The 15,440-nt window shown below is 37.9% G+C and overlaps 1 long non-coding RNA gene across 3 annotated transcripts in view; it reads right to left on the bottom strand.

Annotated features, from left to right (window-relative positions):
- The window catches only part of LOC108348789 (uncharacterized), a 65,106-nt gene that overhangs the window by 22,770 nt on the left and 26,896 nt on the right, over positions 1–15,440 (bottom strand). For 2 of the 3 annotated variants that reach the window (XR_010059711.1, XR_001842101.3), the window contains one exon: positions 13,943–14,012. The exons of the other annotated variant lie outside the window; for it this stretch is intronic. This is a non-coding gene — a long non-coding RNA (uncharacterized LOC108348789). The remainder of the gene's footprint in view (positions 1–13,942; positions 14,013–15,440) is intronic. 3 annotated transcript variants of the gene reach the window in all.

Below are 15,440 nucleotides of genomic sequence, written 5' to 3'. Positions count from 1 at the left end.
GCCATTGGTGTTTTGTTCAGGAAACTTTCTCCTCCACTGCACATGTGTTCGAGATGCTGCCCTAGTTTTTCTTCTATTAGTTTGAGTGTATCTGGTTTGATGTGGAGGTCCTTGATCCACTTGGACTTAAGCTTTGTACAGGGTGATAAGCACGGAGCGATCTGCATTCTTCTACATGTTGCCCTCCAGTTGAACCAGCACCATTTGCTGAAAATGCTATCTTTTTTCCATTGGATGGTTTTAGCTCCTTTGTCAAAAATCAAGTGACCATAGGTGTGTAGGTTCATTTCTGGGTCTTCAATTCTGTTCCATTGGTCTATCTGTCTGTCTCTGTACCAATACCATACAGTTTTTATCACTATTGCTCTGTAATACTGCTTGAGTTCAGGGATAGTGATTCCCCCTGAAGTCCTTTTATTGTTGAGGATAGTTTTAGCTATCCTGGGTTTTTTGTTATTCCAGATGAATTTGCAAATTGTTCTGTCTAACTCTTTGAAGAATTGGATTGGTATTTTGATGGGGATTGCATTGAATCTGTAGATTGCTTTTGGTAAAATGGCCATTTTTACTATATTAATCCTGCCATTCCATGAGCATGGGAAATCTTTCTATCTGCTGAGGTCTTCTTCAATTTCTTTCTTCAGAGTCTTGAAGTTCCTATTGTACAGAGATTTTACTTGCTTGGTTGAAGTCACACCGAGGTACTTTATATTATTTGGGTCTATTATGAAGGGTGTCATTTCCCTAATTTCTTTCTTGGCTTGTTTCTCTTTTGTGTAGAGGAAGACTACTGATTTATTTGAGTTAAATAAATCAGTGACCAGTGACCCAGCCACTTTGCTGAAGTTGTTTATCAGCTTTAGTAGTTCTCTGGTGGAGCTTTTGGGATCACTTAAATATACTATCATATCATCTGCAAATAGTGATATTTTGACTTCTTTTCTCATCTGTATCCCCTTGACCTCCTTTTGTTGTCTGATTGCTCTGGGTTTATTTGTCTCCCTGCTGTCAAACTTCGTAAGTTCTTTGTATATTTTGGATATGAGCCCTCTATCAGTTGTAGGACTGGTAAAGTTCTTTTCCCAATCTGTTGTTTGCCATTTTGTCCTAAGCACACTGTCCTATCCCTTACAGAAAATTTGTAGTTTTATGAGATCCCATTTGTCGATTCTTGATCTTAGAGCATAAGCCATTGGTGTTTTGTTCAGGACACTTTCTCCACTGCACATGTGTTTAAGATTCTTCCCCACCTTTTCTTCTATTAGTTTGTGTGTATATGGTTTGATGTGGAGGTCCTTAATCCACTTGGACTAAAGCTTTGTACAGGGTGATAAGCATGGTTTGATCTACATTTTTCTACAGGCTGACCTCCAGGTGAATGAGCACCATTTGCTGAAAATGCTATCTTTTTTCCATGGGATGGTTATAGCTCCTTTGTCAAAAATCAAGTGACCATAGGTGTGTGGGTTCATTTCTGGGTCTTCAATTCTATTCCACTGGTCTATCTGCCTGACTCTGTACCAATACCATACAGTTTTTAACCAATATTACTCTGTATACTGCATGAGTTCAGGGAGAGTGATTCCCCCAGAAGTCCTTTTATTGTTGAGGATAATTTTAGCTATTCTGGGTATTTTGTTATTCCAGATGAATTTGCAAATTGTTCTGACTAACTCTCTGAAGAACTGGATTGGTATTTTGATGGGGATTGCATTGAGTCTGTAGATTGCTTTTGGTAAAATTGCCATTTTTAGTATATTAATCCTGCTATCCATGAGCATTGGAGATCTTTCCATCTTCTGAGATTTTCTTCAATTTCTTTCTTCAGAAGCTTGAAGTTCTTATCATACAGATCTTTCACTTGCTTGCTTAAAGTCACACTGAGGTATTTTATATTATTTGGGACTGTTATGAAAGATATCATTTCCCTAATTTCTTTCTCAGCTTGTTTCTCTTTTGGGTAGAGGAAGGCTACTGATTTATTTGAGTTAACTTTATACCCAGCCACTTTGCTGAAGGTGTTTATCAGGTTTAATAGTTCTCTGGTGGAACTTTTGGGATCACTTAAATATACTATCATATCATCTGCAAATAGTGATATTTTGACTTCTTCCTTTCCAATCTATATCCCTTTGATCTCCTTTTGTTGTCTGATTACTCTGTCTAGGACTTCAAGAACTATATTGAATAAGTTGGGAGAGAGTGGCAGCCTTGTCTAGTCCATGATATTAGTGAGATTGCTTCAAGTGTCTCTCCATTTAGTTTAATGTTAGCAACTCGTATGCTGTATATGGCTTTTACTATGTTTAGGTATGGGCCTTGAATTCTTGTTATTTCCAAGAGTTTATCATGAAGGGTTGTTGAATTTTGTCAAATGCTTTCTCAGCATCTAATGAAATGATCATGTGGTTTTGTTCTTTCAGTTTCTTTATATAGTGGATTATGTTGATGGTTCTCCATATTGCATCCCTGCATCCCTGGGATGAAGCCTACTTGATCATGATTAATGATTGTTTTGATGTGCTCTTGGATTCTGTTTGCAAGAATTTTATTGAGTATTTTGCGTCGATATTCTTTAAGGAAATTGGTCTGAACTTCTCTTTCATTGTCGGGTCTTTGTGTGGTTTAGGTATAAGAGTAATTGTGACTTCATAGAAAGAATTTGTAGCACTCCATTGGTTTCAATTTTGTGGAATAGTTTGGTCTTCTATGAAGGTCTGATAGAATTCTGCATTGAACCCATCTTGACCTGGGCTCCTTTTGGTTGGGAGACTTTTAATGACTGCTTCTATTTCTTTAGGAGTTATGGGGTTGTTTAAATGGTTTATTTGTTCCTGATTTAAATTTGGTACCTGGTATCTATCTAGGAAATTGTCCATTTCCTGCAGATTTTTAAGTTTTGTTGCATATGGGCTTTTGTAGTAAGATCTGATGATTTTTTTGAACTTCCTCTGGCTCTGTTGTTATGTCTCCCTTTTCTTTTTTGATTTTGTTAATTTGGACAGACTCTCTGTGTCCTCTGGTTAATCTGGCTAAGGGTTTATCTAGCTTGTCAATTTTCTCAAAAACCAGCTTTTGGTTCTGTTGATTCTTTGTATAGTCCTTTTTCTTTCTACTTTGTTGATTTCAGCTCTGAGTTTGATTATTTCCTGCCTTCTACTCTTCCTGGGAGGGTTTGCTTCTTTTTGTTCTAGGGCTTTTAGGGGTGCTGTCAAGATACCAATATATGCTCTCTCCTGTTTCTTTCTGCAGGCACTCAGAGCTATGAATATTCCTCTTAGCACAGCTTTCATTGTGTCCCATAAGTATGTTGTATCTTCATTTTCATTAAATTCGAAGTAGTCTTTAATTTCTGTCTTTATTTCTTCTTGACCAGGTTATCATTGAGTAGAGCATCATTCAACTTCATGTATATGTGGGCATTCTTCCCTTATTGTTATTGAAGACCACCTTTAGCCTGTGGTGGTCTGATAGTATGCATGGAATTATTTCTATCTTTCTGTATCTGTTGAGGCCTGTTTTATGACCGATTACATGGTTAATTTTGGAGAAAGTACCATGACTTGGTAAGAAGAACGTATATCCTTTTGTTTTAGGATAGAATGTTCTATAAATATGTTAAATCCGTTTGGTTCATGACTTCTATTAGTCTGTCTATGTCTCTGTTTAATTTCTGTTTCTATGATCTGTCCATTAATGAGAGTTGAAATCTCCTACTATTATTGTGTGAGGTGCAATGTGTGCTTTGAGCTTTAGTTAGGTTTCTTTTATGTATGTAGGTGCCCTTGTATTTGAAGCATAGCTATTTAAGATTGAGAGTTCATCTTGGTGGATTTTTCCTTTGATGAATATGAAGTGTCCTTCCTTATCTTTCTTGATGACTTTTGGTTGAAAATTGATTTTTTTCATAGTAGAATTGCTACTCCAGCTTGCTTCTTCAGACCATTTTCTTGGAAATTTGTTTTCCCGCCTTTTCCTCTGATGTAATGTCTGTTTTTCTCTGAGGTGTGCTTCCTGTAGACAGCAAAATTTTGGGTCCTCATTGCGTATCCAGTTTGTTAATCTGTGTCTTTTTATTGGGGAATTGAGTCCATTGATGTTGAGAGATATTAAGGAATAGTGAGTGTTGTTTCCTGTTATATTCGTGTTCAGATGTGAGATTGTTTGTGTGATTGTCTTGTCTTTGTTTTGTTGCAAAACAATTAGTTTCTTGCTTCTTTTAGGGTGTAGCTTGCCTCCTTGTGTTGGGCTTTACCATTTATTATCCTTTATAGGGCTGGATTTGTAGAAAGATAATGTGTAAATTTGGTTTTGTCATGGAATATCTTAGTACCTCCATCCATGTTAATTGAGAGTTTTGCTAGATACAGTAACCTGTGCTGGAATTTGTGTTATCTTAGGGTCTGTATGACATCTATCCAGGATCTTCTGGCTTTCATAGTCTGCAGTGAGAAGTCTGGTGGGATTCTGATAGGTCTGCCTTTTTATATTACTTTACCTTTTTCCCTTACTCCTTTTAATATTCTTTCTTTGTTTTGTGCATTTGGTGTTTTGATTATTATGTGACCGGGAGAGTTTCTTTTCTGGTCGAATCTATTTGGAGTTCTATAGGCTTCTTGTATGTTTATGGTCATCTCTTTCTTTATGTTAGGGAAGTTTTCTTCTATGATTTTGGTGAAGATATTTACTGGTCCTTTGAGTTGGGAGTCTTCACTCTCTTCTATACTTATTATCCTTAGGTTTGATCTTCTCATTGATTCCTGGATTTCCTGTATGTTTTGGGCCAGTATCTTTTTCCGTTTTTCATTATCTTTAACAGTTGTGGCGATAATTTCTATGGCATCTTCTGCCTCTGAGATTCTCTCTTCTATCTCTTGTGTTCTGTTGGTGATGCTTGTATCTACAGATCCTTGTCTCTTCCTTTGGTTTTCTATATCCAGGGTTGTCTCCCTTTGTGCTTTCTTTATTGCTTCTATTTCCATTTCTATTCCTTCACCTGTTTGATTATATTTTCTTGTAATTCTTTTAGGGATTTTTGTGATTCCTCTCTATAGGCCTCTACTTGTTTATTTATGTTTTCCTGCATTTCTCTAAAGGAGTTCTTTATATCTTTCCTCCATCACCATAATCAAATGTGATTTTAAATCTAGATCTTGCTTTTCTGGTGTGTTTGTATATTCACTGTTTGCTTTGGTGGGATATTTGGGCTCTGATGATGCCATGTAGTCTTGGTTTCTGTTGCTTGGGTTCCTGCGCTTGCCTCTTTCCATCAAGTTGTCTCTGGTGTTACCTTGTTCTGCTATTTCTGACTGTGGCTAGACCATCCTATAGGCCTATGTGTCAGGAGTGCTGTAGACCTGTTTTCCTGTTTTCTTTCAGCCAGTTATGGGAACAGAGTAATCTGCTTTCAGGCATGTAGTCTTTCCTGTCTACTGGTCTTCAGCTGTTCCTGTGGGTATGTATCCTGAGTCCTCCAGTCAGGTCACTTCGAGCAGAAAAGTTGGTCTTACCTCTGGTCTGAGGACCGAAGTTGCTCCTCGGGGGCTGCATTTCAGCTCTCCATGAGGGCAGCAACCAGAAAGGCCTGCCCTGCCTTTTCTTGGTTTCCTGTGCACAGGTGGCCCAGATGGCTCTAGGCGTTTTCCACTAGAGTCAGAAATGTGGGCAGAGTGTAGTCTCCTCTGGCTTCCCAGGCATCTCTGTCCCTCTGAAGGTTTAGCTCTCCCTCCCACAGGATTTGTGTGCAGGGTGCTGTTTGACCGGGTCCCTTCAGATCAGGGCGGTGTCTGGAACCCCGGGGAACTGCTACTCGATTGCCCCTATCTTCCTGTTCCCTGAGCTCCTATACAGTTTCCTCTTGGGCCAGGAATGTTGGCAAGGCTGGGTCGTACTGGCGGTCTCTCCTGCCCTGCAGTCTCAGGACTGCCCACCTGTCATGGCGATGAGCTCTTTCTTCCATGGGGTTTGGGAGCAAGGGATCAGAGAGGTTCGGGCTCCAGCTAGAAACCAGAAATGTCCAGTCTCAGAGGTATTTTTACCTTTGTGTGTCCTAAGTCCAACAGGCAGGTCACTTGGAGCAGAAAAGTTGGTTACCTCTGGTCTCAGGCCTGAAGTTGTTCCTTGGGGGCTGAGTTTCACCTCTCTGTGAGGACAGCAACCAGAAGGGCCTGCCCAGCCTTTTCTTGGGTCCCTGTGTACAGGGGGCTCAGAATGCACTAGGCGTTTTCCTCTAGAGTCAGAAATGTGGGCAGAGTGTAGTCTCTTCTGGCTTCCCAGGCATGTCTCCTTAAGAGCCACTCTTACTGGGGCTGCATGATATCTTAAAATAATTTTACTTTTAATCTGATATCTAGGTGTTGGAAACTTTTAACATAGTTATTAACCATTGGTGGATTTTTCTTCTTTCTTTCTTTTTTAAAATTGTCTATTCATTTCATTTGCCCATTTGCTGATTTCCAGTTTTAGTTCCTGTTTCACATATTTAGAAAAAGAATTCATATGGGACCACAAAATATAAAGAATAACCAAAGCATAGGAGTAGGAACATGGCTAGAGTTTACAAGACACAACCCCCAGTGATACTGCAGAGCAATAGTGATAAGGAGTTCCAGGTACTGTCATAGAAACAGAAAAAGGCCAGGAGAATACAATTTATTCCTGAAAATTAATCTACAGGCTATGCCCACTTAATTTTTTGATAAAAGAGAAACATACATTGAAAAAATATAAGCTGTTCAGTAAAAGGTGCTAGCAAAACTGGACATCCACCTGCAGAAGAACAGAATTAGATTCATTAATTCTTTGAATAAGCACAAAAATAAGCTCAAAATTGGTCAAAGACCTTAATTTAAAACTTGGAACAGCAAAGACAAAAAATCTTTTAGAGGGAAACATGGGAAATGTTCCTGAAGACACTGGGGCAGGAAGGAACTTCCTGAACAGAATGTCAACAGTTTCAAGTATCATCAGATGGGACTTCAGGAAAATAAAGTTCCTGCACAACAAGGAAGTCATCAACAGAGCTATCAGACACAGCCCACAGAACAATAGAGAAAATCTTAACCAGTTACACTTCAGTCAAGAGGCTGATATCCAGAATTTACAGACAATTGCCTAAGTTGTTTACTCACTCGAATAGTGAGTCTGAAGTACAATTCAAGGTCTGTCACTTTCCATTAACACAAAGGCTAGGAAATTATTTAAACAAACAAAGATAGATCATCAGAAGCAGAGGAGAAGTTGGTCAAACACACTGTCCACTAAACAGCCAACCATTTATTTGAGATTTAAGTAATGAACATTACTACCCACATTCAAAGTCATGTTTAAAACAGATGTCTCATAGAAGTAGATTTAAAACACTATAGGGCATGTTAGTCATTGCATGAGGGCTCTGAAATAAGGGCACAGTCTATATCCTAACTTCTACTTATCTGCATAAAACATTAGCTGCTATCAGAGATATGAACACGTGGGAGAGAAGTATGTTTTCCCATCCAAAAGAGCCAGAAGGTTGGAGTTCAGGCTAAAGGATATTATCCAAGGAAGAAACACTTGAAGACAGTCTAGATTGCTATTTCCACAAACGATATTGCTTGGATTATATTTTTGAAATTATAAGCTTATCTTATTCAGGTAAAATTTTTTAAAAGATGGCTTAATTGATTATGTAGAGGACAATGGGGAAAATTTTCAACTCAAAAAAGAAATGTTCAAACTTTTCCTCAATCCTAAATCATTGGACATGAGAGAAGCTAGAGAATTCTTCGTAGGAGTCTATGATGATCAGATTTGTAATAATCATGTTCATGCTACTGCTTTTACAAAAGTAAGTTCACCACAGACTTTCTTATCGTGATACATCTAGGGTCGCCTGAGAGTTATTGTTGAGTTTTTCACTGGATAATGGAGCTATTGATAAAATTAAATGTGATAACTCACTCAGTGGTTTGTCTGACACATAAAAGTCAATAAACATCAGCTTTCTTACTTTCTTCTCTCTCTCCCTTTGTGAATTTTTTTTATAGCCCTAAGTAGTCCAGACCAGTTGTAAGGGTAATGTATCAAGATACCAATAAGAATCAAGACAGGAGGCAGAGTCGAAGGTGGAGAGGACAGATTTTTCATTCACTGCTTTTCACTGATAGTCCCTAACTGCGTTCTTTCTCTCTCTCTCTCTCTCTCTCTCTCTCTCTCTCTCTCTCTCTCTCTCTCTGTGTGTGTGTGTGTGTGTGTCTGTCTGTCTGTCTCTCTGTGTGTCTCTGTGTCTCTCTGTCTCTGTGTCTCTCTGTCTGTCTCTGTGTCTCTGTGTCTCTCTGTCTCTCTCTCTCTCTCTCTCTCTCTCTCTCTCTCTCTCTCTCTCTCTCCTCCCCAGCCTTCTCTCTTTCCCTCCTATTATTTTTCTTCCACATCTCTTTCTGGCACTCCAGGGATATAACTGTCCTCTATAGGATATTTTCTCTACCATATATTTAAAACACTTACTTTTAACCTATCTTAATAATCATTTCTGAATGAAAATAACATTTTTGTCCAGGTAATAGCAAACACAACAATATGATTAATAAAAATTGTCTGTATATCAGGAGGCCCCAATAATTCATTTTCTGATCAGGGCACAACATCCTCCCACCAGTCAGGGATTTAAGCGGGACTCTGGAAACCTCCCCAAGAAGATGCGATCAGTTAGACAGTGTGCAGGGCTGGGGATTTAGAGGTCAGAACACTCGCATTCTCTTTAAATCAAAATACTGCTTCCAAAATAACAAGTTTAGCTGGTGAAATATCACCGCCATGCTTGCTCAGTCGGTTTTCTTCCTGACATTAAAAGAATAAATTGAATGAAAATGCATGAGATTGCTGTGGTAGTTTTTCCTCTGGAAAACAGACATTTCAGCTTGGACCATCACAAAATTGTCTGGGAAAATTGGCATGCACCCAACTTTGTAGATGCTTTTGGATTAAAGAAAGGAGGAAATGATAAATAAATGGAAATTAAAATTGAGTTAACATCCACCTTCCAGACGTTTCTCTGGATGGCATTTATCATCAAATACACAGTTACTTTTTTCCCCAAGAAATGAAAGATTGCAAAATAAATTATCTATGTAAATATACATGGCAACATGCACATAAAATGAAATGAATTATTTAGCGATATGTGAATAGTTTGGATGCGGTTAAAGAGCCAATGGTCTTGATTTTTTCATAACTAAGGGGTCTAGGATCTGAGGCTCTTTGCTAACAGTGCTATACTACAGATCCATGCAGAACCATCAATGTAAAATTAATGGCTTTGTGATAAAAAGACAAAATGTGATAGAGTATAAAACAAACATTCAGTCAATCAGGAAAACATTTCAGCTTGGCAGGAATGCATATGAAGAAAGGTAATTATTTTCACACCAAAGGGAGCCCTGACTTATCACGACACCATCTGCACCAAGAAATAGCTTTGTGTGTAGATGAAGAACACTGAAGGCCTCTGAGTCTTTTGAAAGAATTTTCTTACATTTCTGCCCCAAATTCCAAACAACATTTTCCTCAATAAATTATCTCCCTGATGAAATCCTTATGGAATAAATCCCCTTTGAGCTAAGGCCTTGTAGCTAAGATACAGACAACCTGACATCCTAATATCCATTAATAGAGATAGTTTGCCCTCTAAATAGTGTGCACGGTAACCTGCTGTGACCATGTACCTGTGACTCCACTGTGGAAAGTTGGATCTTAGAAAAAAATGAAAGAAGAATGGAAAAGCAGTGACCGCAGTCTGCTGGTTTCTGGCCTGACCAAGGTGGAGCGTAGGTTGTAGTCACATGATTTAGCACACAGACCCAGCTAAAGACAAGACAAACACAGATCCAGGTATTTAGTTAGTAGTGTTATTTTTCATAGCTCTATGCACTATTATAACTTCATAAGCAATTTCACTGTATTCAATTTTTAGTCAGGACAAAATTGAAAGCTGCCAATGCATAATTGAGAATGCTTGCATTTTCAGTAATATCCATCTCAATACAACAATAACTACCTAGGAGCAAACCCTGCCCTGCCCTGCCCTGGTTCTGAACCTCCATTCCAGTGATCTATTCTCCTAGTTTCTCACCTTCTCCTTGCTCTAAACATCTTAGACCATCACCAAAGAACCTTACATATGTTGTGCTCCACGGTTTTCTTTATGGATTGGTAGAAAGTTCAGAAAGGAGCACAGAGTTATAATCAGTAAATGTGTAGTGAAGGAACCATGCCAGTACAGAGCTACAAGGACGCTGAAATTACGGGGAGCTAAGCAGGACTGGAGATGTGAGTATGAATGTTTCCCCAGATCAAAAACCCCAGAAGCACTGATGAAAGCACGAAGCCTGAGAGCCAACAAGACAAAGTCTTAGTGTTCACCAGGGAGCAGGTAATAAGAGAACTTTTTTCACTAGTGTGTCTGATTCCTGCTCCTTACAACACTATCTAAAAAGCTCTTTCGAGATAAGCTTCTTTAAATATCCTAGTAAACTTATAACTATTCAGCTCAAAAAACTTTATGATTTCTCATTATTAAATAAGCCTAGGCTTCCATGTAAGAACCTACCCTATCCAGTTGCAAACACCACTAGAACATTGCTTTCCAAGAGGTTTTTTTTTTTTCCTCCATTTCTGTGAGGTTTCCTGTGTTTACTCCCAGTGTTGCCCTATCTGAAACTGACGGAAGAAATGGGTCTTTATATTAAAAACATTTATGAAGCACTCAGACAGACAAAAGATCCATGACTCCTTGCTAGATTTAAAATATTCACAGAAATTAAAACACTCCAACAACTACTAACTCTCCCAACTCTCAAATGTCTGTTTAATAGATTACTCTCCAGATCTTCAAATCCTCTTCCTTTTCCTTATTTATAAGTGTCAATCTTTTTTCATTTCACTGATAAAATTAAGGGAGGAAGAAGACAAAAATTGTACTCCACCAATGTTATCAACTTACAATCATCAGCCATGCCCAAAACCTCTGCTTTGAGCTGAGCACCAGAAGGATTAATCTGCATTACTCCTTAAGCCAAATCCTCTGTATCTGAATATTCTCTGTACTTTTTTATTGATGATAACCAATACAATTTATAAAAAGAAGGGTTTAGTTGGGGATTGTATTATATATCCATACATATGACAAAATAAAGGATGGAAAATACTTTATTATTATTATTATTATTATTATTATTATTATTATTATTATTAACTTGAGTATTTCTTATTTACATTTCGAATGTTATTCCCTTTCCCGGTTTCCGGGCAAACATCCCCCTAATCCTTCCCCTTCTTTATGGGTGTTCCCCTCCCCATCCTCCCCCCATTGCCACCCTACCCCCCAACAATCACCTTCACTGGGGGTTCAGTCTTAACAGGACCAAGGGCTTCCCCTTCCACTGGTGATCTTACTAGGATATTCATTGCTACCTATGAGGTCAGATTCCAGGGTCAGTCCCTGTATAGTCTTTAGGCAGTGGCTTAGTCCCTGGAAGCTCTGGTTGCTTGGCATTGTTGTACATATGGGGTCTCGAGCCCCTTCAAGCTCTTCCAGTTCTTTCTCTGATTCCTTCAACGGGGGTCCTATTCTCAGTTCAGTGGTTTGCTGCTGGCATTCGCCTCTGTATTTGCTGTATTCTGGCTGTGTCTCTCAGAAGCGATCTACATCCGGCTCCTGTCTCCCTGCACTTCTTTGCTTCATCCATCTTGTCTAATTGGGTGGCTGTATATGTAGGGGCCACATGTGGGGCAGGCTCTGAATGGGTGTTCCTTCAGTCTCTGTTTTAATCTTTGCCTCTCTTCCCTGCCAAGGATATTCTTGTTCCCCTTTTAAAGAAGGAGTGAAGCATTCACATTTTGATCATCCGTCTTGAGTTTCATGTGTTCTAGGCATCTAGGGTAATTCAAGCATTTGGGCTAATAGCCACTTATCAATGAGTGCATACCATGTGTGTCTTTCTGTGATTGGGTTACCTCACTCAGGATGATATTTGGAAAATACTTCTACACCAATAGTTTATATTTTTTATGAAATGATATAAATTAACACAAAATAAATTGAAAACCTAATTATAGATACACCCATAATAGTCACTAGAACAACTCTGAAAACAAAATGATAGAGACAAAGCCAGGAGATTGTTTTAAATTGAATACAAAAAAAATAAATAAGAAATCCAAATGAAGATAGAAAACAAAATGTGACAGTAAGTTAGGGATGTGGCTCTACAGGGATGTAACTCTCGGTTGATAGACAGTTTGCCTGCACCATGGTAACCAGGTGTGATAGCACATGTCAGTAATCTCAGCACTTGGGAATTTGGGACAAGAGGAACAAAGGAGCAAGACTGGGTAGAAAGGTTGGTGAGTGATTAAGAGAACTTGCTGCCCTTCCAGAGGATGAACGTTCAGTTCCCATGTGCATGTCAGGTGGCTCATAACAGCCTCTAACTCCAGGTTCACAAAATTCAATCCTTTCTGCAGGTTTTCATGAGAGAGAGAGAGAGAGAGTGTGTGTATATATATATACATATATATACATATATATATGTATATATATATATATACATATATATATATATATATATATATAGAGAGAGAGAGAGAGAGAGAGAGAGAGAGATTTATAGAAAGTAATTAAGGACACTGGGTACACACAACAAGTTCCAGTCCAGATTGGGATATATGAGTGTCTAGCAACAAAATTACCATGAAAATATTCTTGAAAATATACTCAGTGGGACATATAGAATCATGAGATGGTAGATAAAAAATAATCATAGTAATAACCATAGCAAATATTAGCGGCATGAGTATGTTAGCAAAAAATAAACGAAGAAAATCAGAATGTTAGACACATTTGTTGTGTGACAAAATTTTTCCCTAGGAGACACACATGTCTACTCATCCCAGATACAAAGCCCACAACAGACCAAAGTATGGATAACACCAACATCCAACTTAATGAAACAATGAGTTTTATTGAATAATAATATGAATGAGGGGTTACCTACATGAACAGAAATGACTCAAAGACAGCTGTTTCGCAAAGGCCCACCCCAGCATAGGTTACAAAGGCTAAGAAACCTTGGGCACAATGAACAATCTGCAAGCAGCTCAACAGGCAGAGCAACATCCTTTCCAGGTACCTCAGTTGATCTAAACCTCTTCCAGGCAGCTGGTATATTCAGTCTTAGCTCTGCTTTTATTGCTTACACTAGCAGGGAGGAGCCTAGTGAATCTGGTCAGCTTCAGGGACTTCCTGTAGTTATTTTGAGTCTTATTTAAGAGGCATCCCTGCAAAATGCATGTTTCAATTTTGGAAGAAACTGTTACACATTAGTCTCTCAAGACACACTCTTTAAATGAAGAGTCACATTTTTGAAACTTAAATGGACAATAAAAGATACACATCAAAAACAGGAAGCATGGGGAGGGGAACACCCATAAAGAAGGGGAGGGGAAGGGGTTAGGGGGATGTTGGCCAAGAAACCAGGAAAGGGAATAACACTCGAAATGTAAATTAAGAAATACTTAAGTTAACAAAAATAAAATAAAATAAAATAAAATAAAATAAAATAAAATAAAATAAAGAAAAAAAACAGGAAGCATAAGAGCTCTAGGATGATTAACATAATGCTAAAAAGTGAAGAGTTCAAGAAAAACTGTATCAATGGGAATGGAGAGAGCACATCATAATGACAACATAAAGGATTCAGCAAGAAGATGGCAGAAGTTAAAATATGCTGGGAGTTGATAATAGTAAATTAACTAAACTGACAGATTTTAAAAGGAAATAAGCAATTATAGAGCTATTCAAATTAGAAACTGATAGAGTCAGTCAGCATACACAAACACATACATGGACACAAAACACACACAAATCAATAAAGACTTGAAAGAAACTGGACATTGTGACACATACCTGCAATCCCAGCACTTAGACACAAGAATCATTCAAAGTTCAAGGCTAGTGTCAGCCATATATTGGGACTCTGTGACAGTAAGACACAAAACAAATAAGAGAAGTGAATAGTCTTCCAGCACAATCAACAGCCTCTAATTGATATTTAAGGAGCATAATATGAAACAACTGTAGAATAAATGTCCTCAAGTGCATATTTATAGGGTGAAAATTAATGTAACTTGTGCATCAGGAAAGAATACATAGTACTTAGCCAGACTCATAAACACAAATACCACATTTGTTTTTATGGATGGAACTCAGACTTAAAGTCATATATACATTTGTATATATGTATATTTGTATGTGAACGCACATGTATTTATACAAGACTAGAAAAAGAACTATTAGAGAAGATGAAGAGATCTTAAAGAGGAAGAAAATAGCATAGGGACATTAGAAAACATAAGGTGAAACTAGAGAGGGAATAAAATCATGGGATGGTAGCACAAAAGGAGGATTCATGAGAACAAAATATAATGACACATACATGAAGATGTCATAATGAAGCCCAATACTCTCCATCCTACTCCAAAATATTAATTAAAAATATTTTAAAGAAAAAGTATATAACAACTTGCAAAACAGCATGCAACATATTTTGTGACCATAATATGTTCTCTGGCTGCAACAAAAATAAAATTTAAATAACGAATAAGATATCCAGAAATCCCCCAAATAACTACAATTTAAACAATAGCCTTCTGTGATAATTCTTAGATGAAGACAAAAATAGCAAGACAAATCTGAAACAGTTTAGACGAAGTAATAATGAGGAATAAAATGTATGTCAATATCATATGAAACAAAGACAACCAGAACATTAATAAGCTCAAATATGAATTAATAGGTAGCTAAACATACAAATTATAGAATATACATACAATAGAAATTTTAAAGTTTTCCTTGTGAGTGTGTGATTATGTATATGCATGTGAGTATGAAGTATATGTATGTAGTAAGTGTCCATGTGTGTATGCACCTACACCCCATTCAAGCATACTGCTGGAGGCCAAAGCAAAAACACAGGGGCAGCCATGTCTTCAAATACTCAGGGACCAGGGCAAAGTCACCTGGAAAAGTCAAGGAACTGTAATCCCACTAAGATGAAAACAGTGAGGCTCTGGAGATGAACAGAGAATCCACAGAGACGTGTGAAATAAGTGATGAAATACTCATAGAAAATTACATGTAACCTGAAAACAATTCATGATAAATGAAACAGGTCAAGGGGAAAAAGTAATTTAAAACTAGAGAAAACACAAAGACCTAAAAAGTTAACACAAAAACCTGAAAAGCTTCAGCAGGATACTTAACCAAATGGAAGAAAGAGTGAATGAACTTAAAGGGTACCATCCCTCTCTGCTTCCCATTATTGATGTGATGTAAGCTGCTCCCTCAAGCTCTTGCTGACAGGATATCCCTGATGATACAATGTAACTTAAAACTGCCAGAACAG

This window comes from Rattus norvegicus, chromosome 18, assembly GCF_036323735.1.
Source record: "Rattus norvegicus strain BN/NHsdMcwi chromosome 18, GRCr8, whole genome shotgun sequence".
Lineage (NCBI taxonomy): Eukaryota > Metazoa > Chordata > Mammalia > Rodentia > Muridae > Rattus > Rattus norvegicus.
Note: the sequence above shows the minus strand (reverse complement) of the source record. Positions and strands in the feature narration are given on the sequence as shown.